The sequence below is a fragment of the Vipera berus genome (assembly GCF_964194415.1).
Source record: "Vipera berus genome assembly, chromosome: 3".
Lineage (NCBI taxonomy): Eukaryota > Metazoa > Chordata > Lepidosauria > Squamata > Viperidae > Vipera > Vipera berus.
The window spans coordinates 114,195,003-114,218,551 of NC_138204.1; positions in this window are offsets into that span (position 1 = coordinate 114,195,003).

The following is a 23,549-nucleotide window of genomic DNA, read 5'->3' on the forward strand; positions in this document are numbered from 1 at the left end:
TTGCTTGAACTGTTTAATCTTATTTTATAATGCTCACTTTTCTGGGCTTTGCCATAATTCATTTCTTCACTTCTGAAACTTCTATAATGTTCTCAAGACCAATGTTAGACTGCTTTACAGGACTATGATTGTTGTTTTTTAAGGCTGCACTATTTCAAATTCTTCAGGTGACTTAAAACTTCCTGAAGTTTTGTTTTCTTTTTCTTTACTTTTTGTTCATGTTCAAGTTTAATTTCCTTCACAAAATATCCTGGTTTATGGAATTCTGAAATAATATCACTTTATTTTCTGTCATATTTTATGTTTGCTTACCATATTGTTATTTGCAAAACAAATTGAAATCATTCCTTTTCATTTTCATTCAGTGTGAAAATCATACCCTTTCTAATTCTTCCATTTGAATTTTTATTATTCTTGCCAATTCATTCTGCCAATTAGTTAAGGAAAATTATTCCAATTGTTCAATTATTTATTGTACTTCTTGGTCAAAGTATTCTTCTAAATTTTCTTCAACTGCATTTTCTATCATGCCTTCAGAGAATAAATTTGCCATCCTTTGGCTTTCATTAAATTCCACAAAAACATTTTTTGTTATGTGCTCAACTGCTCCTACTTCTGAGACAAGTTTGTTTTTAAAGAAAAGATCACCTAATGATCAACTAATCATATCCATTATTTTTGTTCAATTGTATTTGAATTCAGGAATCACTGCTTCCACATTTCAACCATTCACTTCTAGAATGTTTAATAGTTAACTTTGACAGGAAATAATATCCCATGAAAAGCTGATATTTCCAGTTCTCTCTGGGGTTTTTTTTTCTTTTTCCATCCAACTGCATTGCATTCCCATATTCTGGCGACCTAGGAGAGTAGACAGAGTCCTGTAGCACACATGACACTGGGCTCTCAAGAACCACAGTGGCCAGCACAATCCTTGTTGACCTGGGTGATGACCAGCCTAGCATGGAAATCCATTTCTCTTGTTTTTACCTTTATTAATGGGTTTTGCAGATACTTAGTTGGGTTTCTTAGTTCATATCTCTACTGGCTTGCTTGAAAATTATGGCAGCACAGTTACCTTTAGCATAATCTTCAGCATCAAATTATGTAACATCTCCACTGTGAGATGGTAATTTCCATGGAGGCTTATTATTACTACTACTACTACACTTTCTTACAGACTATGCATAGAGCATCAAGACAGGAATTGTTAGAGCAGCAAGGACTAATAATTTCATCTATCTTTCCATAAAAGTACCCAGTGACAAAAGAGGACCAAGGATAGGACTGTTCTTAATAGTTGTGTAAAATTAGGAATTTCAGTGGTACTCAATTTATCTAAAATTTTCTCTTCAGCACAATTCTTTAAGGTCCAGGGAGCCAGTTGTGTCTTGAACCAGACACACCAGACTTCAGTTGTTTCTTGCGGTCAGACATACCTTCTATGATTTCATGCATTTTCCATGCAACGGAATGCATGCATGACATAAAGGAGATGAGCTACAATACTTTAGGTTGTTTGTACAAATTTTTCTCACAATAGTACATGAAACTGGCACCCACTAGTATCCTAAGGCACATCCATAATATCACTCCATAGAGATTACTTTCCTATTAAAGACACAATTTTGCTTAATTGATCTTGCTTTGTACATGGTAATCTGGTAGCACTGGCATGGATAAGGAGGATTTTTTAAAAAAAACCTTCTACGTGCATGTTTATGTATACAATGAAGGTGTGTGACTTTTATAAAAATCCTTGCAATAAGCTCCAGGTGGATAGTATCTTTTCCTATTCTTTATTTCTCAACCTCATAACAGGCAGAATGGGCCAATATTATTAAAATAAGAAATGCCCTCTCTAGCCAAAGGGAACACTTTGTGATAAACCACTGTGACTCTGGAGTTTTCTGAGAAGGCCCAAAAACCCCTTTTCTTTTTTATGTCCCTGCCTCGGCATTTCCCCATTTTTTTTTCTCCTGTTCAGGGATGTCACTAAGTGCTCTGATGATTATTTTCTTTCACTCTTATATCCACATGCCATGTAATCCAGTAATACGGCCTAAAGGCAGATGAAATGCTACATTGGTTCAGATATTGCTGTATCTGCAAGGAAAAAGGGATGGGATGGGAGGAAGCTGGGGGAACTAGGTCCAGATCAGCTGAGATATTGAACTGCCTAAGAGTTCTTATATTTGGGCTAGCACCTCTTGCCAGAAGAGTTTTAAAAAGATGTTTAAAACAAGGGCCCTCTCCTTGGTGTAAATGTATAATTCTAGAACTGGGCTTATTCTCTGACAGAAGAAGCAAATGAGGTGAAGGCTCCCTCAGGAAGACTCCAAAGACTAAATCTTACCTGTGAAAAAGAATGAGGGGGAGAAGGGAAAAAAGTCATTGCCCTCCCAATGATCCCATAATGGAACCGTAGCTTACAGAATGGGATATATGCTTGTTAACCATTGTTAACTAGAATTTTTAGTCCTGTTTGCTCCTAGGCTCTGTATAGTTCCTTTTTTAATGCATTTTCTATACGTTAATAAAAGATTCCAAAGGAGAAACTTTGGCGTGTCTAATCAATGTGTTTGGTCTGATGGTGAGAAAGATGAGCAAAGGGTGATCCTCTGAGCTTGTTCAATTTTAACTCAGGTCACTTCAGTAACTGTAGTCAACAATGAGGGGTGGTAGGTTGCAGTGACAACTTCTAGAGAGCTGCACGCTAACGACTGATTTCTATGTGAAATCAGTTTGCTCATGGTCACTAGATCATAGTAAAGAGTTAGGAACTTCTATATCTGTTCGCTGTCATCTCGTAGTTACCTAGATTTTTGCATTCCAGATCTGGTAGCAATAGCTCACGCAATCACCTCGCTTTCTTTCTCATCACTACTATCACTATTTGTGACCAAAGATAACTCGGTATACACCAACAGCATAGTCTTGCATGAAAGATGACCAGTGTGTGACCCTTTAAGTCTCAATATACCAATCTTAAACTTAAGAAATTTATCATTTTACTTGACCACAAATGTTTATAGGAAGAAAGCACCAGTAAAATAAAATACGAAAATATTGTCAATATTTCTGAGATACTGAAGACCCAGTGTTTTCTATAAATCAAGATACAACAGAGAAAATAGGAAATGTAGGGCAAACAAATTCAGAATAAGAGTAGGACAGAACAATAGCAAAATCAGAACCAAGCTATATATTTTTTTTTAATCCCATTTATATCCCGCCCTTCTCCGAAGACACAGGGCGGCTTACAATCTAAAGCACAAATCAATGTGCTTAGCAATAGCTTTCATTCTATGTATATGCCTGCTTATTAGGGCTTCCCCCCCAAGTGGCATTATTACAAAGTCAGCTTATTGCCCCCAACAATCTGGGTCCTCATTTTACCTACCTCAGAAGGATGGAAGGCTGAGTCAACCTTGAGCCTGGTGGGACTTGAACCTGCACTAATTGCAGGCAGCTGATGTTACTTAAGGAGGCATTAGCCCACTGCTCCACCAAGGAAAGGAAAGCAAAAGACTTCAGTTCTTATCTGTTCATCATAATGTTCAAAAAAATGACAATACAGTTTATCTTACCTTATCTTATAATTTGAAAAATACAGATAAATACCACAAACCTCACACTTTCCAGGTTGCTTTTGCAACAATATTGTGAATGGCGTGAAGTCATAGGATAGTACACAAAGACTATAAATAAATCAGAAAAGCATTGGAGATGGGGAACAATAAAACAATGTCACTTTTGAAATCCTAAACAACCTGCAGAAAATAATAATTTCAGAAGTAGAACATATCAGGAAAATTAGAGGGAAACCGTTTAGTCCAACTAAATAGTCTTGGTTAAATGTTCATGATTTTTTTTACTTTTTAACTTTGTTCTGAGACCAAACCACAGCCTAAAGCCAACCATTCAGAATAGACATTTCATGTGCTCCAATGGCAGCCATAGAACTCCAAGGACACACAAAGAGCCAGAAATATTTGCAAAGAATATGGCTAAAGAAGCAGCATTTGTCAGATATCTAAAATGCTATAGGCAGATGATTTTGGTTTCTAATTGGGGTGGAACATATCCTGTGAATTGGAAATTTCCTAAATAAGCCCAATAGTTGCTTCTCAGAAGAGAAGATCTCTCTGAAACATGGCAGAAAGGCATTGCAGCCAAAGGGCAAGGATCTGACCTAAAACATAGCTTTGGGCCACAGGGAGGACTTGGATTCAGAAAGAGTCATGCCAGCTAGTGCTATGCTAGATTCACCTCAGAAGAAGCACAGATCAACTCAACAAACACTCAAGCCTAGAAGCTTAATTCAAGAAGATATAGGGCACCATGTAAGTACCAAAAGAAGACAATAGATGCAGCAACTAGATACATACTGTACACATGTATAACTGAACAGAGATTGCTTCACTGAAAGCAGTGGAAAAACCTGTCTCCATGCAAAAAGATATTATGAAATGGGATCTAATCAAGGAGTAGCAAGTCAATGAGACAACACTTTACATGGGAAGGAAATCCCCCCCGCCGCCACCAAGAAGCAGAAATTAGCAAAGAGGTTATGCTTTCTACTAGGCAAAAGAGCCCAAGGACTCTTTTATGTGTTACTATAAACAACCATTACTTTTTAACTGAATGTCTCCACTCAGTTTATACTGAATAAATAGTGTAACATTATAAGCATCAGCCAGCTTGGAGTTTTGGAAATTCTTGAATGCAAATGTAAGCCAAACTCTGTTCTGAAGCATGCAGTTTTGAGGCTTAACATGCCTCCACTTCCCATCTAAAATCTTTCCAAAGCCAACTTCTACTGAATGGCTTTCTAATATAGAATAGGATGGTGATGATGCAATAGGACAGCTGAGTTTCTCAAGCTGACACCTCCTCTCTTAGAAGCCTCTGTGTCTTCATACTTTGGCCGGCCTCCTGCTTTGGGCTAGCAGCATGGTAGTTTCCAGTGCACCCCATCTTATCCCAGCATGCAGTAAACATGTCACTTCAATAGCAGCCATATTGCAAATATGATTGAATCACAGATAATATCATTCCTTCTCCTCTGGATATCACAAATTCGAGAAAAACATTATTACTTGCTCTCAGAGTTCCAGTTCTCTGTTTAGTTTCTTGATCCTCATCCAGCATTCAGGCACCACTAAATTTCCAATTTAGACAGAATATATTTTATCTGGGACCAGAACTTTGCCAATTTATCTCTGGCATTTTTTTCTAGTAACGAAAACGACCATGTCCTTTATAACTTACAGGCAGTGGTGGGATTCAGCCAGTTCGCACCAGTTCAGCAGAACCCATAGCTAATTTTTTGTTGCCCAGACCCAGAATGGACTTCCGGAAGCCGCATCCACACAGAGAACCAGTTGTTCACATATTTGAATCCCACCACTGCTTACAGGCAACAGCAGACTATAATGTCACTACAGCTATTTCTGACCTGGTGCCCTTGGATGTGAACCTATTTGGATGGCAGCTGTTTGGTGAATCCCAAAGATGCTTTTTTTCCCACAAGGCAACTGGACTTTCTTGTTGTTCTTTGAACACATTTTGCTTCTCATCCAAGAAGCTTCGCCAGCTCTGATTGGATGGTGGGGAATGGAAGGATTTATACTCTTTGCTGACAGCTAGTCATTTGCATTCTTTTAGCAAGTCTTTAATGTTACCTGGAGGCTTATCTGTGTCCTCAGGGTCACCTGAGTGGTGCAAATGTTTGGTGAATATTGCCCAGAGTGCATATTTTAAGCTCCTGCTTCTCACTATTCAATGCTACTTCTCTTTACTTTTTGTTCAGTTCTACTCGCTGCAGCAAATGAACAACATAATAACTTAACTTTTGGGGTGGCTATTGAAAACAGATTTGTTAATCAATGGAGCGTATATCTTGGTCCAATAAGTTTCTATCTAAAACTTATCTAGCTATGACAAATTGATATGTCTATTGCAAGGCACATAGATAAAACTCCAGGGATGTCAAACAATCAACAGTGCAAAATATAATAGAAAATAATATTGTGATTCAAACATGTTGGTTTATTGGTATATACATATGTGCCTTCGATGGCCTTTGAGATAAGGCTGAAAACAGGAAATAAAGATTTGCCCCATGTTTGGGGCCTAGCAAGGTAATCTAAATAGTTAACATTTGACACATACATATGTGTGTGTATACACGTATGTGTGTGTACACACACACATACGCACACACACAGAGATGCATCACAGGGAAAGACAGCAACTTTAAAATGAATTCATAAAGATGACACTTTTTTTGCAGAAACCAGGCATCCTTTTAAACAATAGGGCTTTTTCTATTTTAAGAATATGTCATAAGCACACTCTTGGCATGGTAGAGGGGCTGGGCATGTTCATTCATATAATGACTGCCCCCAACAAGCATCATAGCTATACAATGTCCATTGGTCAATTAGTAGAATTGGAATTTCACTTTTCTGCTTCAAACCATAGTGCAAGGAAGAGAAAACATGAAGAAGAAACTGGAAGATCTTACTTATGCTTCTGACAATCAGGACAACTTGAGCCACATATATTGTTAAAGGTACTTTTGAACAAGCAAAGATGTTCCTAGAACACTGGAGAAAGTTATTCAGAACCGCAATTCTTTATAAAAAATGCCATGTTAGTTTACAGGATTTAAAAAATTGGTGTCTCTGTGATATTTTCTGCCATGACTTCAAAGAGAAAGACAGGAAGCAGTTTTCATACTTTATAAGGAGTTGTATCCTGTATTTTGTAACGGTTGCTCTCTGTTTGACCTTGGCTGCTAGCTGCAGTATTTGTTTTTGTTCTTCTGAAAAGTTACGTTAACTTTATTTAAAGGAAGGCCACGTGAGAATAGTTGTCTGCAACAAAGAAGCCAGAAGCAAGCTCCTGGAGACGCTTTCTCCTTTTCCATTGTGTAGGACTACAAAGTAATTCCTAGTTACCCTTCCTCACTTCTGCTTCTCCAAAAGCCTCTTTGCATAGAGACTTTTTTGCCAACCCTGCTATCCTCAGCAAAAAAAAAAAAAACAGAGCCTGGTTAATTTCTTCAGGAAGGAATTCTGTAGCTGAGCCCAGAAATTACAAAGAGAAGGTTGCACCCCAGAAACTACTGGAAGTAACTCCAGTCTCCTCAAGCTCCAAGGTTGCTCAGTCAAAAGTAGGAAGCTAGATTCATCCTCTAAATATTAAGAGCAAGAAAAGAGAAGGCAAATGACAGCAATGGTAGCCACTACTTGGATCATCCTCCCACCAAGTGTCAGTCACATCCCCCATCTAGAGTTCTGCCCTGGTGTCCTGACTGAAGATCCAATTGCCAAAAAAATTCTAAGGAATTGGAAAACTGAGGAAGAGGAATGTTACAAATTGGAAACCACTATTGTATGTCAAAATAATATTTAGAAGTACTGTATGTTGAGAAACTTTAGTATAAAAGGTAAAGGTAAAGGTTCCCCCGCACATGCGTGCTAGTCGTTTCCGACTCTAGGGGCCGGTGCTCATCTCCGTTTCAAAGCCGAAGAGCCAGCGCTTGTCCGAGGACGTCCCCGTGGTCATGTGGCCGGCATGACTAGACGCCAAAGGCGCACGGAACGCTGTTACCTTCCCACCGGAGTGGTCCCTATTTTTCTACTTGCATTTTAGTATAGGTCATGGTTAACAGTGTCTATTATTAGTACCTGACAGCATTGATCATGGTACTTTATATAATGAAATTAGTCCTTGCCCCAAAGAGAAAACAATCTAATTCTTGACAAAACAGGAAACACAGGAAAGCAGGATGAGAAAAAAATATAAATAAGAGCAAATATAATTATACATTCTGTTAGCAGTCTAATTAGTTGATGAATCAGAATGAAAATACTGTCCTTAGCTACCTAGACAGCATTTTCAGTGAATTTCTAGTGAACTTTTTTTCAAATATCTTTGGGTTTCAAACATCTTTCAAACCCAACATCTGCAAATGTCATCTTTAAAAAAGCACCCAACTATCTCTCTTACCTGAAAAGAATGTCTTTTATGAAATGGAACCAGTTGCAACCAGAGCCACCTGGACAACCTTGCACTTGTGGTCATTTTCAAAATTAAATTTATTTACTTAAAATAAGTCCTATTAATTTAGATGAAGCTTAATTCAGCAAAGAATTATTTGGATTGCAACCTTAATTAATAAATGAAGCAGTTACTAAATCTCACACAATAAACGAAGCTTTCTTTAAGGGGTGAATATCCTAGTCCTTTGAGAATAAGGTTGCCCAGTAATTTAACAGCTACAGTATGTTCATTTCATTACTCAACATCACCTCAATGCTAACAAACATATTGGGCCATATTTTGAACAAGGAATCAGACTTTCTGTCCATGACAACAGTTCTTTTTTAGACCAGGTTCAAAATGTTATAATAACTGGACTGATAAATTAGTGGATTCTGGCAACTTTAACATCTTTAACATAAAAACTATATACTTGATCTCCAACACTACAGAGTGAGGCTATTGCTTTCTTTTTACAGTAATAAGCAACCTCCAAGAAAGTTCTCAACAACAAAAAGCAAAGAGCCACCAATTCCCATCTTTCGTCTAAGTAATAGAGAAAGCTAAAATCAAGTGGGGCAATTTTAGTGGACCTTTCACACTGCAAAGTGAATTAGTGAGAGCCTGAATCCTAAAATTTTAGGAAAGAGAAGGGAAGGACTATACGTTACTGCTCCATCCCCTTTACTTTCCACAGAAATTCCAAGCTTCGAAATCCATTGGTACAAATGACAACCTCTTTGCTTTCTTTCCCCCCCTCCCCCCAAAAAAGAAACCTCTATCCACAGGAATCCCACATACTTCCAGACCATTCCCATTTGGAATGAGGCTTTATGATTGCAAAACTGGGAACAGAATGTGCTCCCAGCTGCCTGGTACTCTTTTGACATTCTCCCCTCCAGAGTTTATACACTTTACAGATCTTGAAAAAAAAATTGGCTGCCCATAGCTAGCTGTGGCTCAGAGCCTAAATATATTAGGGCACCGAGGGTTATTTTTTTTGTTGCTGTTGTTGTGAAGGAACTTTCTTTTTTACTTCTCTGGGCTCTCAGCCTTGCCTGTCATTTTGTGCCAGCTGCAGCTGGCAGATGTATGCTGTGCCTTCCAACAGGGGCCTCATATGTAGCCAGTGGCCAAGACAGAGACTTCCTTAGGAAGTTGGGAGTTTTGGGAAGTCAACCTTTCAACACACCTGAAGAATCTCTGATGGGTTTAGAAAAACAGATCTAGACTTAGCAATGGGGTCCTAATATTCTTACAATTCCTTACCAAAATTCTAGGGATAGCAGGGAAATGGTTAATCAGACACAGCACTGTTTACGTTTGCTATCCCCAAATTAGAGTATTGTGCCCATTCAGACAGCATTGATATTTCTTATGCCTTAAGTAAACAGCAATACTACTTAAAATAAAACTAGCATTTCCTATATATGTGAAAAGCTACACATTCAATTTAGCTGCCTGGGTTTTGCAGTGGGGATGGGGGTGGGGGTGTAACTGGGATTATTACAAGATAGGGAAATGTTAAATATCCCTTTCTATGAGAATGAGATTATTATTTATGTTTATTTCCTGCCTTTCCCTTGAGAGTTTGATTATTAATTTATTAAAAATATTTATAAGGCCACCCGTCTCACAATTTGTGTCTCTGAGAAGCATACCAAAAAAAGGGAATAAAAAAAACAACTCTGGTTGGAAGGGGCTGCAGCAGAGTATACAAGGCCAGCAGAGACACAGAGATAAGTTGGCCTGAAATTGGATAGAGAAGGCCAGAAGGGCACCAAGAAGGGCTCGTAACTTGGGCGTCCTCCTGGATTCACAGCTCAGTTTGGAAGATCATATAGGAGCCATGACCAGGGGGGCTTTTGCCCAGGTTCTCCTGGTGCACCAGTTGCGGCCCTATCTGGACCGGGATGCCCTACATACAGTCACTCATGCGCTCGTGACCTCCTGGTTAGACTACTGCAATGCTCTCTACATGGGGCTGCCCTTGAGGACCACTCGGAGGCTTCAGCTGGTGCAGAATGTAGCTGCGCGAGTAGTAATGGGAGTGTCCCGATACTCTCATGTAACACCTCTTCTCCACGAGCTGCATTGGCTTCCAGTTGCCCTCCAGGTGATATTCAAGGTCCTGGTGATGACCTATAAAGCCCTAAATGGCATGGGTCTGGATTACCTTAGGGAGCACCTGCTGCCAGCATCAGCTTCCCATCATCCTGTGCGCGCCCACAGGGAGGGCCTCCTTAGGGTTCCGACGGTTAGAGATTGCCAGCGGGTGATTCCCAGGGGGAGGGCGTTCTCTGTGAGTGCACCTGCCCTTTGGAACGAACTGCCGATGGAGCTTCGGACTGCCCCCGACCTTCGCTCATTTCGCTGGGACTTAAAAACCTGGTTGTTTGAATTGTCTGGCCTGGACTGAGGGATTTTAAATTTTAAATTATATTAATTAAATCAAATTAAATTAAATTAAATTAATTTTAAAATTTTAATTTTTACTGTTATTATTAATTGTGGGCTTGTACTAATTTAATTTAATTTAATTCTCTTTTTTGTACTGTTTTAACTGCCCTGTGAACCGCCCTGAGTCCTTCGGGAATAGGGCGGTATATAAATTCAACTAATAAATAAATAAATAAGATGGTGGGAGCCAGAGGCAAAAACCAACCCGGCACCCAAAGAGTCAACGGAGCTTAGGCAGAGAAGTAGGTGGCCCAGATCAGAGACCACTGGGAAGGAGTGCAAGGCTCAGAGGCCAGAGACAGGTTTGGAGCCCTCCAGTAAAGCAGACTAGAGCCAGTCATGGCAGAACACCTGACAGAGCTAGGAGTAGAAGCCAAGCTTGGACTGCAAACTCTGAAATTGCAACAAGCTTCTGTGCACAGAAAAGAAAGCTATTTCAGGGGAAGTTAATGTAACTTTTCAAAAGAAATTCAAACAACACGGAGCCCAGAAACCAGCAATAACCTGAAGGGTGAGGCCAGACTCTCTGAAGAAGAACACTGGTGGCAAAAAGCCTCCTCGAGGACTGACAGGTAGAAGCTTATAAGGGAGTTGGGAAAGGTACAGGAGTCCAGGGCCCCAAGATGACAGTGGGTTGATCCCTAGAGTGAGACCATAGGGCTTACCCATGTATTTGGTTATTGTGTGTTGGCTGAGATGGGCAAGGTGGGAGTATAAATATTCGCTCACTGACTGGCAAGTGGAAGAAATCATCTTGTGTGGGAAGGGTATATTTAGTAACTCTGGGGGTTGTAGAGAGGGAGGACTCTTGGCGGCACTGAGAGCTACTGTCAGATCTGCCATTTTCAGCTTGGAGCTTCACTGGCATTGTGCCATCAACTGCTGGGGGGAGGAGGAGGAGAGGAAATAGGCAATTTCCTGTGGGGTAGAGATGACCAAAAGGGAGGGAATGACAGGCTTGATGGAAACCAGAGATGTGAGAACCAACCTGTTCCTGTCTTCAAGGCCACAAAGTCTGAGAAAGGAATGTGGATTGCGCCAAACACCTGAGTGGTTCCCAAACGCCTAAACGATACACCGTTGGTCAAAGACAAAACAGTCAAGGGAGGAGGGCTGGAATGAAGGGGAAGTTTGTAACCTTTTTCGTGGGAACTTTAGCTCTAGCCTGCTTTTGCTACAACCACTGATTCTTAGTAAAAGAACATATCACTTAAACCCAATGGAGTTGAGCATCTTTCTTTCCTAGGAACCTAGCTGGGCCAAGCCTAACAGCTACAGATAAAGTGCCATAGGAATATTTCTCCTCCCATTACCCATTGAACAGTTGGGTGAGTTGGCATTACTGGTAGTAACTGGCATAGTAGAGGGTAAAAGTCCATCTCACTAGGTGTGGGTAGCAACCAATTAATGTGGTTATGGGTAGGGTTAGAAACAAGGGCAAGGGGGCCACTGATACTTCATACTGGTGGTGTGTTCTAGCCCTCCAAGCCCATGCCCATAATCTGGACAGCAGACACTCAAGAGACCCGGGCTTTTGACTTCTGCTAATAAATACCAGGGTGGTCAAGAATGAGGCCCTCCTCATTTGTTTCCTTATTGGATAAGAACAAGTTTACCTGACGTGCATCACTGATACCTGGCTGACACAGAGGGGACTATTCCCCTCTCAGAGATGTATCTGGCTGGATTTAGGGTTTGGCACCAGCCACGCCCCAGGGTAAGGTAGCGGCATATACCAATTATCCTTTGGCAATGTCTTTTGGCCTTTAGGGGCTATACTCCCCAAGTTTCCAGGTGTGAGATTCTGTTCCTGAAGTTTGGTTTGCAGGATCAGCTGAGTTGCACCCCTCCCATAGCAACCTCCCTGCCTGAACTACTGGAGGTTATCTCGGGGTTGGCAGTGGAGTTCCACAGGCTTAGATCTTGGGGAACTTCAATCTTCCCAGGTATTGATGTCAGGCTTATTGGTCTGTCGTTCCTGGGTCCATTTTTTCCCCTTTTTTTGAAAAGAACCACATCAGTTTTTTACCAGTTGCCTAGTAGTTTCCCAATGCTTCAGGGATTTTGAAAGATATGGTTTAATGGTTCCGAAATCAAATCTGCCACCTCCTTCAGAACCCCAGGATGTAATCCAGCTGGTCCTGGTGATTTAAATTCATCTAGAGTGTATAGGTGTTGTAGTGACATTTTCTTGTCTATTTTGAGTTGTATTCCTAATATGTCTTTTATAGTACTATTTTTGTTAGGTTGAACTATTTTTTCCTTTTGCATAAAGACAGATGCAAAAAATGAGTTAAACCAGGGGTGTCAAACTGCCGGCCCATGGGCCGGATGCATCATAGTGAAACCGCGCCCACTCCATTGCCGGCAATGGCAAAAAAGTCACATCGCAACACATCATGTGACGTTGCGAGTTTGACATTCCTGAGTTAAACAATTCCACTTTCTCTCTGCTGTCCATTACCTGTTTACATCTTCTCCCATTAATGGACCGATTGTTTCCTTGACTTTTTTCTTCTTCTTTTTTGGCATTTTTTTTCTTTCTTTCTTTCTCTTTCTTTCTTTCTTTTCTTTCTTTCTTGATTTTTAGAAAAACTTATAGCCCTTATGCCACTAGCAGATTTTCAGCAATACAAACATATTAGGTGGGATTCTGAGATGGGACATAGAATGAAGCTTGGATGGACAAAATCAAAGCCCCAGAGCAGTGCTTTTCAAACTTGGCAACTTTTAGGAGTTGTGTGGACTTGAAGTCCCAGAATTCTCAGCTAGCAAGCATACAGTACATGCATTACTTGCTTTGGTAAGCAGTCTCTGAATCTAAGAGAGTAACCAATCATCCATTACCCATGATGAAATTTCAATAAATTGAAACTTTCCTTAGCAGAGAGTTAAGCAGATTTTATTTAGCAGATAAGACTCTTCAATCTCACTCCAATTGGCATTAGCCAAGTGAATTATATCAGTGATGCTAGAATCACACCAGGGTTTTGTGTTTCGAGTGAACGTCTTTCTTGTCCAGTCACTTTGGGGCCTGATTAGGCTATAACCTTTGCAGATTGCTTATATATCTAGCCTGCCTCCCTTATTAATGTCTTTCAAAATTTTCTCCATTTATTGGGTGTTGCTCTGATGCGGTATTTTTCAAACTTGGCAACTTTAAAATAAGTGGACTTCAACTCACAGAATTCCCCAGTCAGCCTCCTCTACTTTATTTCTAAACATTGAGTTAAAACCTTTACAGGAAATACAATATAATGCAACTTTTAAAAACCTCAAAAACAAGAAACTGTGCTATTGCCTGAAGATACATAGAGCAAGAACTTGGAGGCATATACAGTAAATGTGCTCCATTTAACCCAGAAGGCATGTGGCAGAACCAGTTATTTAGAATACTGTATATATATATATGGTGTAAAAGTAACCAAAGGACTTAATGAAAGGGTTAACTTAGTTTTGCGTATGTTTTTCAGTTCAAACTTTTGAGTTGTAAGAAGTTGTTATATGTAGGATAATGGTTTGATTCCACTTTACAGTATTATTTGAAGGTCCTTTATTTAGTAGCTATTGAGTCTTGTATGTGTGCTGTCAAGTCAGTGTTAACTACTGGACGTGACCCTGAAGTTTTATTATTTGTTTGTTTGTCCTACCTTTATTTTTTCAAATAACACAAGGCAGCAAACATATCCAACATACCTTCCTCCTACTATTTTTCCCACAACAAAAACAACTCTGTGAAGTGGGCTGAGAGAGTGAGTGACTGGCCCAAGGTCACCCAACTGGATTTTATTGCTAAGGCAAATCTAGAACTCAGGTCTCTGGCTTTCTAGCCTGGTGCCTTAACCACTAGACCAAACTGGCTCTCATCTATTAGCATATAACAGGGGTAGGCAACCTTGGCTCTTTTATGACTTGTGGATTTCAACTCTCAAAATTCCTGAGCCAGCATGGCTGGCTCAGGAATTCTGGAAGTTGAAGTCCACGAGTCATAAAAGAGCCAAGGTTGCCTACCCCTGGTATATAGTATAACTTAGGTGTTCAAGATATACTCCTGAGCAGCTCTGGTTACACTATAAACGTCATGATTCCACACAATCATCTGAAGGCTGTGTCAACTCATGTCAGGTTGATTTATCAAAACTGTACAGCTATATTCACCCACTATTCTCCACCAAGTTGGAGGTCAGTGGTGACAAATGACTGGTATCTTAAATAGCTTTGCATTTTCATTTACCCACAGGTATGAGGAGAATAATGTGAGATTTTGGTTTTGGAATGTACTGTAATGTATTTACAGTCTAAGGATTACAATTATTGGGGGCAAGCAAAAGTTTGATTTCACAGAGAGACATAATCAGAATAGAGTGACATCATGAAAAAAGCAATTACAGAACAAGACAATTACCGAAAAATATATACTGGTGGTGCAGTGGTTAAAATGCAGTATTGCAGGCTTCTTCTGCTGACTGCCAACTGCCGGCAGTTCGGCAGTTCGAGTCTCACTGGCTCAAGGTTGACTTAGTCTCCCATATTGGAGGCAATATGCTGATTCTGTAAACTGCTTAGAAAGGGCTGTAAAGCACTGTGAAGCAGTATATAAGTCTAACTGCTACTGCTATTGCTAGCTACCTTTACATAAGAATTAAAATAGTGGTCATTTTAATACATGTAAGTTATTGAAACACATTGCCTCCACTATTTTTTTTTACATTGTAAATTCTCCTTATCAGTCCAATTACAGTATGTGTCATAATGGTAATATAGTAAACTTATACACAATGAAACTATTTCATGCATGAAAGATTTTGATAGCAGTACTTTTCCAAAATGTAATTGGTGGCCAGTAAATAAACTACAATGTACTCTGTAATTGAACATATCTTGAAACTATACAGAAGCAGTAAAAGAAGACTTCCAGTTTGCCATTGCAGTGCCTGTGGACGCATGGAGGCGAGCTCCGTCTTCAGCATCCGATTTCATCCCACTAGGGGACCCTGGAAAGGGTAGAAAGTCACCCTGTAGGGGTGACAAGCAAGGAGGGGACCCCCACTTGATCGCAGGAGGGCGGCAGCCCTTCCACTTGATCTGGGGTACTCCTCCAAACCGACGGGAGAAAGACCAGCCATAGCAATATGGCTCATCACTAAGTTGCTGACAGCCGAAGACAAAATTACTACCAAGCACCTTTAAAGCAATGCAGACGAAACTGGGTGAGATCTGATCTTCTCTTTAAAACTTTAAATATCTTTTCCTGAAAAAGCTGCCCAAAATATTTTTCCCCCTGTGAGGAGAGAGGGAAGGGAATTCCTACCCCGCCATCTAAGAACAGCAGCGACCAGTGGCGTAGCGTGGGGGGTGCAGGGGGGGCCGGCCGCACCGGGCGCAACATCTGGGGGGGCGCGCTCGCACTGAGCTGCTCAGGGAGCCCCAAGGGCTGCACAGAGTCGGCTTGGCTCCGCTCTCGAGCTGCTCTTTCTTGCAAAGCGAAACGAGTCCGGCAGGTGAGATGGGCGGCCACATAAACTGAATAAAATAAATAGAAGCGCCCAACTCTCTGCCCAGGCTCAGGCCAACCGCAAGCGCCCCGCAGGCGCCCCGGCAGGCTTGGCCGAGCGAAGACGGACCCGCCGGCCGGCTGGCCTAGCTTCGTGCGCATGCGTGGCTTTATTTAGCGGGGCTCACGTGCGAGCTTGAATGCAGCGGCTCTTGCAGGTCGGAGCCCCGCCCAGCCGCCCTTGAGAGGGACCCAGAAGCATCCCGCATGCGCGCGACTCTTCTTGGAAAGTCTACGCCGCTGCGGGGCGCGTCTTTTCGGTGGTGCCATGACGTCACCGGGTTAGGGGGCGCAAATTGCCCCGGGTGCTGACAACCCACGCTACGCCACTGGCAGCGACTGACTACCTAGGGGAAATACAGCAATTATAAGAACAACTTTAATCTAACTGGATGCATATACTTTTAAAATTTGGGGACTAAAAGTTTTCCTATTCTTACTGGAGACATTGGTTTTTATCTAAAAAGAAAAGAAATAAACCTTCAAAAACTATTACAAAAACTTTGGACTTATTTTTAAATGGCATTGGTGACATCCTGAGGTGAAGTATGGTATTACAAATTGTTATTGATTAAAAGAGAATTGGCTTGAAGCCCAGACTCTAGAAAAAAACTCTTTTGACCTTGAGAGATATCACCTGTGAAAAACTCAGCTGTAAAGAAGGAACTGCAGGGTAGCATATCTGGCCTGTTTGAACTATGAAGATAAACCTTTACTGATTTTCAGAGTTATATGTGGGAAATTGTTTTCCTATTTCTTTACATGAGAAGTATCTGTTATTACACAATGGAATACTTTGGGCTATAAATTCTGACTTGGCAAACAATTTCCACTATAAAGACTACCTACAGCATGTGAAATAGATGTCCCATACCTAGCTATAAAAACTATTTTTAACATTTGATTTTAAAATCTTCAACTTAATACGTTATCAAGAGAATATGGATGAAGATCAGGAAAAAATCCCTTTTATGTTGAAATCAACATACGAAACCATTCTTTCAGCGTGTAACAAAATAAGAGGCAACATAAAGAAACAAGATGCCAATTTAGATATACAAACCCAGATCTTGACTACAACCAAAGAACTAACAATGTAGAAAATAACAGGAGAAGTGGAACAACTAAATACTAACACAGAGGACCCAACTGACTAACAGATCCAGCCAACAGGAAAATTAGAAAAGAGAGTGACAACACTGAAAATGGAAAAGACTTTTTACATAAATCAGAAGAAATTTGAGGACAAGGAAGAAGAACAGATTGAATGGAAGATAAACTTATAAGGACAATTGTGGGAAATTGGAGTAATAGGGAGGTGATTAAATTAATACAATTGGGCTAGTTCTTCCAAAAAATCTGTAATTAAATGGTCTTTCTTATTTCAAATAATACATATAATAATAGAGGGAGAACTGTTTGAGGATTCAAAAGTATTGACATGGAAGGTTAGTTGGCAAAGGAAAAAAGCCAGAGTAAGGCTGAAAGAAACTAGGGTTTTGATTTATTAGAGGGGATTTTATACTACTGATTAGAGGGTTGAATATGTGGGAAATAGATAATTTTTAGAAAATAAAGTAACATTATAATTGAATAGGTAAGCTGTGTAATAAGATTAATAGACATTTGGTTTAATATGGTGAAAAATAGATAACTTTTTAGAAAATAGAATTAGATTATATGTAAATAGATATGTATTTAGAATATTAGATTTTGTTATAAAAAGGGAAAAATGTAGAAGTTGAGATGAGGTCTGGTCACCTAAAGCTTGGAAATTATAAATACCAAATGTTAATTTGAATATTGATGGGAAATTAAAGCCTGAGAAAAAAGCAATAACAGGACATTGATTGTATATAAGGATTGAATGCAAACACAATTAAGATATGTATAAGCTAAAAATTATTGATAAATGTAACAAAGATGGTTTTACTTAGTTGATAACAGTAAGAACTATATTAGCTCAATATGAGACAGTAGATATTAAGGGGAAAAGAGGCAATATCTGATGTTGTAATTTGAGATTTGTGCTAAAGATTTATGTATGTTATTGAATTATTGATTACCCAGTCACCAAGTTGCTTTTTAAATGTTTAATTGTAAAATTAGAAAACTAATAAAAATATTATAAAAAAAGAAGTAGTAAAAGAAAATCAGATAAATCTGAAAGCAATAGCACAACAGGGTCCAATTACCACCATGTTTGTATGTTTTCTTAAAATCCACATTCTCTCTAAAAACATAAATTTATTCATCAAACTTGTATTCTGCAGCAATCCCAGGACTCTTCCTCATACACAAAAGCAAGAATATACATAAAATATAAAACTTACAGATTGAAAAAAATAAAGCCTCCAAACACAGGGCATGGTATCAGGCCCTAAAAGTATTTTTCAGAATGCAGACTATGCTGGTAATCCTTCGCATCTATTTCCACACAAGCTGGGACCCCACATTAGATAATAATAATAATAATAATAATAATAATAATAATAATAATAATAATAATAATAACAACAACAACAACAATAATAATAGTAATAGTAATAATAACAATAATAATAATAATAATAATAATAATAATAATAATAATAATAATAATAATAATAATAATAATAATAATAATAATAATTTGGAAGGGACCTTGGAGGTCATCTAGTCCAACCCCCTGCTCAGGCAGGAAACCCTATACCATTTCAGACAAATGGCTGTCCAGTCTCTTCTTAAAAACTTCCAGTGTTGGAGCATTCACCACTTCTGGAGGCAGGTTGTTCCACTGGTTAATTGTTCTAACCGTCAGGAAGTTTCTCCTTAGTTCTACGTTGCTTCTCTCCTTGACTAGTTTCCATCCGTTGCTTCTTGTCCTGCTTTCAGGTGCTTTGGAGAATAGCTTGACTCCCTCTCTTTGTGGCAGCGCCTGAGATATTGGAACACTGCTATCATGTCACCCCTCACCCTTCTCTTCGTTAAACTACACATACCCAATTCCAGCAACCGTTCCCTATGAAGATGTTGAAGAGCATTGGGCCCAGAACAGAGCCCTGGGGCACCCCACTACACACTTCCTTCCATGTAGATGCAGTTCCATTGAGGACCACATGCTGAGTACGGCCTGTCAGCCAGCTACGAATCCATCTGGTGGTGATGCTATCTAACCCACATTTTTCTATCTTATCAAGTAGTAGGTTGTGATCTACTTTATCAGATGCCTTACTGAAGTACAAGTAAATTATATCTACAGCATTCCTCTGGTCCACTAATTTTGTCACTTGGAATGCAATAAGATTTGTCTGGCATGATCTGTTTTTGACAAACCCATGTTGGCTTTTAGTGATGACTTTGTTTGCATCAAGGTGTTCGCTGATTTGTTGTTTGATTATCTTTTCCAGAATCTTCCCAAGTATTGAGGTCAGGCTTATAGGTCTGTAGTTTCCTGGATCTATTTTTTTCCCTTTTTTGAAGATGGGAACTTCATTAGCTCTCTTCCAGTCCTCTGGTAGTTCCCCAGTGCTCCAGGATCTTTGAAAAATATAGTTCAGTGGTTCTGAGATCATGTCTGCCAGTTCCTTGAGAACCTTGGGGTGTAATCCATCTGGTCCTGGTGATTTGAACTCATCTAGGCTGGACAGGTGCTCACTTACCATTTTCTTGCCTATCTTAACTTGCGTTTCTATTCTGTTTTTTATGGCACTGGTTTTGGTAGGTTGGACTGTTTTTTCCCTTTGTGTAAAGACAGATGCAAAAAATGAGTTAAATAGTTCTGCTTTCTCCCTGTTGCTTGTCACCTTCTTGTCACTTTCCCCCACTAATGGACCAATCATTTCCTTAACTTTTTTCTTGTTTTTTATATGTTGAAAGCAGCTTTTTTTGTTATTTTTGACTTTGGTCGCAAGCCTTAGTTCATTTTGAGCCTTAGCTTTCCTCACTTCATCTTTGCAGGCACGGGCTGTTTGCTGATATTCTGCCTTAGTTATGTGCCCCTCTTTCCACTTCTTATACTTGTCCTTTTTATCTTTCAATTATCAGAGAGTTCTTTATGCAGCCATGATGGTTTCTTTTGAGAGCTGTTAATTTTTCTTCTTTGTTGGTATTGTGCTAGACTGGGCCTTTATTATCTCACTTTTCAAAATTTCCCAAGCTTCTTGAGTTGTTTTCCCCTTTAGGATTCTCATCCATGGAATTCTTCCCAAAGTCTCTCTAAGTTTATTGAAATTAGCTCTTTTAAAGTCCAAAACTCTAGTTTGACTGTGTTCTATTGCTTGTGCTTCCATAATGTTAGGTTCTAGGTGCACAAAGAAATGGATGTACATACTATACAATCATGTATCAAAAGGTTCTGCTCCTGCGTTGAATCACTCTGAGGACATAACTGCACTCAGGAGGAGATCATTTGAATGATGTTAATGGAGGGACAGAAAATTTACCCCAAGCGCTCAAAGAACATCAATTGGATTGCACATGTTTGCATTTTTGGAGGAACAAAAATTATCTATAAAGGGCCATTTGCAGCTTTTGTAATAGTCAAGAAAAAATAATCTTGAACTGAAGCTGAAAAACCTTGTATAAATGCTACTTTATAAAATATCTCTGGTAAATGGTTCCATTGGAAATGTTTGCTCATTTCCCTCTGTTTTGCCAAGTATTGGTTTAGAACATGGTAGATTTATACCAGTTCAGAAAGAATGAGCTGTATTTCTTAAAAAGGTCAAGTCATCCACACCCATTTACCTCTTTCATTTGCAAGTACACAACAGAGCTGCAGTGATAAAATTTAAAAAAAAACTTAAATAAATTTTTGGTCTGTTTAGCAAATCTACATCTGGCCAAGTTTATTTTTAGAATTTAACTGGACTAATTGGAGTAGTTGGGGGTAGGGATGGGAATGTGAAGGAGGCACTCCTAGAAAATATTCTAAAGGAATGCTGTTGAGAGAAAAGATTTTCCATTACATATTTTAATGTCAGTTAAAGAGACCAAAGTGGAAAGGAACACTGGTACAAAACTATGAGAATGCCTTTTCCCAGCCTTTCTAGCATAGATTTTAAAATCTTTGGGATAAAAGTATTTTTCTTAAGAATAATTTTATTCTACAGAAATAGTTTTATGTCAGACAAAACTAAGTCCAACAATTGAAGATAGAAATTGTACTTACAATCTGGCCGAAAGGCCACTTTCTCGTTCTACTTGCATAATATAAAGGATCATTTCAAATTAGGACATTACATTGGAGGAAAATGTTAACCATATATAGGTCTATTAAGTAATTAACCATGTATCAAGGCATTAATGTCCGTATATTGCCAAATATCTAATCCAATTATTTAATGTCATGATAACATGATGCATAGTTTTTGTCATATATTTGTGTAAGCTTACATGTCTGAAAGGTACAGTTTGTGGGATCCTTCCAAATAGGCCTAAAGGTTCTGAAGATCTTCAGGAAATCAGTGTGTAAAAAAAAATAGCAGAAAGAACATTATTAAGAAAGTATCAGATGGTTCACAAAGCATACGAAATGGTTGAAGAAATGGTGCTTTGAGAGAAACATATCAGGTGCATGAAAACTGGCCTAGTGGAACTGGGCAAGCTTCCATTACTCGTGAAACGTATGAGAACATTTATTCTTGGGAACTATCAGAGAGACTGAGCTGTTCTAGACTGACCTCCAGTTTTTCTAAAATATAAAACTAGTTAATTCATGACAGTGGCTGCCTCAACAGGGTCAACAGATTCCCACCCACCCCATGTTTCTGTGCTTTCTTCGTAAGTATAAAGCATTTTATAACAATGATAGTTATTTCATAGCCAAACTATTCCAGAATGTTCAGTGGTTGATTTAAGATTCTTTCCCCCAGGGATGGGAATGAAGTGAAAGCAATGTTTTGTGGCCAAAAGGGAAATTAGGAAAGTTAGGGTGTGATGGGGCTATTGCAAGCTACCAGTGAGATCTGGACTAGAGTTCTGCTCAGAGACCAAAGCCTCTTTAAACTAACGCAAAGATTAAAAAGACTTTTGCCTTTAGCCAAAGCACATGTGCTATAATTAATTTCACCGTTATAGCAAAGGAAGCCACTAGTAAGGTATACTCCTTCCCCTATTTCCTGTTTTCTTTCAGAGACTCAGAATCATTTGGTATCATTCTTATTATATACTATATAATTGCTGTTTTAGATCACATGTGAAAAATCTTTGCCTCTTTTCTCTCCTTTTTCTTTTTCATCCAGCCCCTTTGTCAGGTTTCTACTCTCCACTATTCCACTCTGAATTTTCTTCCAACCCAGATTTCTTCCTTTAGATTTATCTTTCTACCCTTCCTCAAATTTAACCAGATATACACTTTTGACTATGTTTTAGAAAGCTTTTCATGATATATCAGAAGAGAAGAGAAGAGAAAACCAAACGCTGATCCATTCATTCCAAGGGACCTGATTATTCATGAGTTAGACAGCAGATCACAAAAACTACTCTAGAGGATAAGTTGATCACAGTCATTAGGTTAAAACCACCCCATTTCTGGGTGGATCACTACCAAAATGAAAAAAATATAACTTCATAATCCAGAGAAAATATAATTATTTTGCAAATAGCTCTAACATGTGTACTGCATATGTTACTGATAAATCAGAACATAGAGGCAAATGCTATTCAAGAATCCATTTCCTTAAAAGTAAATAAAGAGGCTTAATGAGGAGAAATGTAAAGCTTCCTCTGCTCTCCATTTTGATCTCCCCCCAGATGTAGGTAGAACTTACTTTGGGGCAAGAGTGTACATATTGTATGGCTATCTTTGTTTTTTTATCAAGAACAAAAAAGTGCTCAAGAAGCTCTAGGATAATTAGATTCTGGGAAATGAGGGGAAAATATTACCAGAAAAACAATTAGCCCTAGGTCTCTACAAATGTAGGCATTATCCAAGTATGCACTGAATATCAACAGTTATTTAAATGTTCTTAGCTGCCTTCAGTGAAAACCATCCTTAAAAAAAGAATAGTTGCCACATTCTACTGCTAAGCTTGTAAGCCGCCCTGAGTCTTCGGAGAAGGGCGGGATATAAATGGAATTAAAATAAATAAAATAAATAAATAATAGTAACCAAAATTCTCCTGGAGAGCTTTTGCAGGATGACTTAAGTATGACTAAGAAGATAGTAATCTTGAAACTTCCCCCTCTTGAGCTATATATCTGGTAGTTCAGGGACATGTAGGTGAGTCACACAGGTGGAGTTTGCAGCACAGTCTAGACTACCCTAGTATCTGCCACAAATGTCTTTTTAGCTAGAGATGTACTAAAAACGATGCTTTCTTGTTGGCATCCCATGCCCCTACCACACTGCGATGGGTGAAGTAATACTGTTCAGAGCCTGGCCAGATGCAAAAGAAGTTCTGCATTCTTCTGTAAATCTACGGGAGATTCTTAACAGATCCAAGTTCAGACTCAAAGCATTCAGTTTGAAGCAACTGTTATAAAATCCAAGAACCCT